Source organism: Vespula pensylvanica, chromosome 4 (genome assembly GCF_014466175.1).
Source record: "Vespula pensylvanica isolate Volc-1 chromosome 4, ASM1446617v1, whole genome shotgun sequence".
Lineage (NCBI taxonomy): Eukaryota > Metazoa > Arthropoda > Insecta > Hymenoptera > Vespidae > Vespula > Vespula pensylvanica.
The window spans coordinates 7001609-7005824 of record NC_057688.1 but is presented as its reverse complement, the minus strand read 5'-3'; the positions used below and the strand labels follow the sequence as shown (position 1 = coordinate 7005824).

The 4216-nt window shown below is 29.7% G+C and overlaps 1 long non-coding RNA gene across 1 annotated transcript in view; it reads right to left on the bottom strand.

The window, feature by feature from the left end:
- LOC122628393 overlaps window positions 1-847 on the bottom strand; it is a 1612-nt gene extending 765 nt beyond the window's left edge. Inside the window, exons 1-2 of the long non-coding RNA XR_006327034.1 lie at window positions 795-847; window positions 276-373 (exon numbers count right to left, since the gene is read on the bottom strand). This is a non-coding gene — a long non-coding RNA (uncharacterized LOC122628393). The remainder of the gene's footprint in view (window positions 1-275; window positions 374-794) is intronic.
- Between the last annotated feature and the right edge of the window lie 3369 nt (window positions 848-4216).

Here is a 4216-nt window from a genome sequence, read left to right as displayed (position 1 = left end):
TAAATGAAAATAATCAAGAACAAATAAAAATAATAAAGAAATTAGAATTTTTCAATGCGTTTCATTAAAAAATAATTTAATACGTTATGAATATTGAAATTATTAAAAGCTTTTATTTTAAGGTCTTGACAGAGTTCGAACACTCGACTGTTTCTGTTTTGATATCGATCGAAGAATTTTTAAGAAATATACAACTTAATGTAGCTTTCATGTCATTTGTTACCTATGTCTTTCTATTAAACCTCGCTATATTTATTAAAATAAAATAAACTTACCTATCGAATAAATGTATCGAAGAAATAAATCCAGTAAATTCCAGTAAACACTGGAAATATACGACGCTTTGTACTGTAGCTCCGGAATTCTTGAAAATCTGAAAAAAATAGGATCATATTACTACAGAACAAGATTAAGTGTGTGTGTAATATGTGTAGGGAATATCCATAGATGGTGTGTGGTGTGTGTGTGTGTGTGTGTGTATATGATCATACATGAAAATCGAATTTAATACAAAATATCAATCGATTACAACTATTAATGCAAAATTATTGATCGGAGTATCATTAAAAAGCGAGAGAAGTATTAATATTGCGAGAATAAAACAGGAAAATAGAAGAAACAATACGACGCGAAAGCTCCTTGGACGATCTACGAGAGGCTGATTTTATTTTCGCGAATCTCTTTTTAACGCGATGATACCCAGACTTGCGAACGCGGCCTCATGAAAATCGCGCGTTTGGCTATCGATTGATATATAGGAAAAGGGTGTACGTTAGAAAAAATTTGCTAATTACCTGTGATTATGCGGAGCGACGAAACACCGTGTACACTTGTCATTGCGTCCAAGATGGCGATGAGACTAGTGGCAAGGAAGGAAAGTAGTCTCTATAATTCGATGACGTCATCACAGATACAATCGAGTCAAATCAAATATTATATTTTTCAATGAAAAATAATAAAAAATATAATATAAGTACGTAGATAATACGATATGGATGACAAATGTAATTAATTCGAATTTTAAACATAGACAATAATTTTCTAATGAAAACATATTTTTTAAAGATATAGAACCGTTAAATAGATACGCACTTGTATCACAAAGTTATCCCTATGCTTTATACATTACGCGAAATAATGAGTAATTGTTAAATCAAAATAATTCGATGGATTTATGTATTGATGCGTATATATATATATATGTATATATATATATATATATATATACATACGCATACAAATATATATATCTGTATATATGACTACATATATACTTTATAAATATTTGAAAAAAATAATACTTCTTTAAATTTTTATTTAGACATATCGAATAATTACATAATTTATGATCAAAGTAATATATCATGTGTCGATAATAATCATACATAATCGAGAATCAAAAAGAAAGGAAAGAAGGAGAAATAATAAATATGTAAATAAATATATACAGAACTAATCATTGAAATGTATCATTGAAACTACTCATTATTTACGAAAACTACTCATTATTTATAGACAGTACTAACCTATATAAATAACAAGAACTGAATTGGCTTACTAACCTAATTTATTTTTTCTCTTCTGTCTTTTTCGAAGCGAAAGCAAATGACAAAAAAAAAAGGAAGAAAAAACACAGATGTAAACGATTGTCGAGCTCGGAACAACGCACCAACATTCGTAATATCGTATCACACATATACACACATATACGTATATTATACATGCATAAATTCTTCGAAACGTCTAGTATTCACGCATTCTCACAGATTACGTTTTTTCATTTTTCCCAGTTGCTCAGGAGACAAAGAGAGAAGTATGTTTAGCGGTAGTAACTGTTGATCCTTCAAACGACGAACGTCTTGATTCTGGGAGATGAAGAACGATATACTAACACTGATTCTAATTCGATTCTCTTCTTATCTCATGAAATTCTTGAAAATCTGAGAAATGTGAAATCTCATATTAATGCAGGATAAAATTAAAAGTGTGTGTGTGAAAAAAGAATAAGATTAAAAAAGTGTATGTGTATATATAATCTGGAAAAATATCCATATACGTGTGTGTGTGTGTTTGAAAATCGAATATAATATAAAATATCGATCTATCATGATTATAAACACAAAATTATTGATCAGAGTATTGTTAAAAAACGGGAGAAGTATCCATATCGAAAAAATTAAGCTGGAAAATAAAATAAAAAGTACAATGCAATAGCTTCCCGGGGGTCAACGAGACCGATTTTATTTTCGCGAATATCTTTTAAACGCAACGATGTTCCGATTTGAGAATGCGGCCTTTTGAAAATCGCTTACTTAGCTATCGATTGGTGTATAGTAATAAAGTGTACGTTGGACAAAATCTCCTAATTACTTATAACGGGGAGATGTATTTGGTTGGTACGAATTGAAGCAGCAATGGCGTCATCTACACCGTGAACGTGTAGCTTCGCGTTGTACGTACATATTACGTCATTTTAGAAATATTACGCATTAATAAATATATTAATTTTTCCTAACATTTTATTGAAAAATAGCACAAAATATAATATTCAATCGCAAAAAAATCATTGAAAATTATTATGAAACGTCTTACTACTTTCTATTAAGTTATATAAAATTCCCGCCAAATATATAGATACGCGTAATTATATACGTAGGTTTCTTCTGTCTTCTACTTCGGGTGTCAAAAGATAATTAGTTAATAAATGGAATAATCAAAGAATTTATCTTTTTTATGATCAATATTTCTAGTAAATGTTCGAAAAGAATAATATTTAATTATATTTGCCTATAGAGTGATCTATAAATATTAATTAATAAATAATTTCTGTTCGAGAGTATTTATTGTGTACTCGTCGGTATCCAGAAGTTCAAATCGCTTTCGAAGAAGAAAAAGTTACAATGAAGAAGAAATTCATCTGAATAAGGTAAGAAAAAGAGAAGAATTTCGTCTAGATTTTCGAACATTACTGATCTATATAAATTCTAAAAAGCATTAGCACATCGAGCAATATCATTTTTTGCAAAAATATCTGTATTTCATCGCAAAATATGCGGACAAAAATATTCACTCTCGTTTGCTGTCACACAGATACTGGACACATTCACACAAAACATGGAACCGAGTATAAAACATTGTCTCCAAGCTGTGAATCTACAAACCTGTGTAAATTGATACGCTGCATCCAGAATCTCTTAGAAAAATTCTTTCAATGCGAAGGTAAGCACAAACCAATACTTTTTCATTTGCTTGTACACATTTACTATACAGCTACATAAGAATGTCGAATTAGTTTTCTTTTTTATTTCGACGAGTGAATATCGAAAATCTATCATTCCAAAGGCGAAAGAAATTATCATTTTCATATCTCAGAAATTAATATTTTCGATAATTTTACAATTATTTAAACAGTTTTTAATGTGCAATACAAAAAACTAATATTTAAACAATAATACATTCGTTTAACAAGACAAAGACGGTCATGCGAGGAACAAAATAATTTCAATTTAATATGTTAATACTTTGAAATTTTCGTCTCGGCATCATAGGTTTCTTGTAATATAAAAGTATACAACTTTTATTTACTTCGACTATTATTTTGTTAGTTTCCTTTTGTACGCCGACAAGTGAGCATCGCAGCTCTCTTTTTCCAATCGCAAAAACTTAGAAATCAATACTTTCGATAATTTTACATTTATTTAAGCAGTTTTTAATATTCGTGCAATACAAAAGATTAATATTTAAACAATAGTACATTCGTATAACGTTACAAAGATCGTAACGCGAGAGAATCAAAATAATTTTAGTTCATAATTTTAATACTTTGAATTTTTCGTTTCGCGATCATTGGACTTGTGTAATACAAACATATACGACTTTTATTTACTTTGACTATTATTTTGTTAGTTTCCTTTTGTACGCCGACAAGTGCACATCGCAGTTTTCACAGGATGCGTTCCCCGCAAGTAATAACGAAAAATTAATGTAAGTACATAATTATATCGCTTATTCTTTCAATATTCTATACGATTTATTTCGTTTCAGAATGAAATTGTGGAGTGGGGATACCGGGCTTCCTGAGATGACAACAAAGTCGAGCGTTCGACCGATTTTAATAGTTAATGGTTCAGTATTGCGACGAATTTTGACGAGTACACATCGCAGTTCTCGTAGTACACATTCTCCACAAGTAATAACGAAAAATTAATGTAAGTAC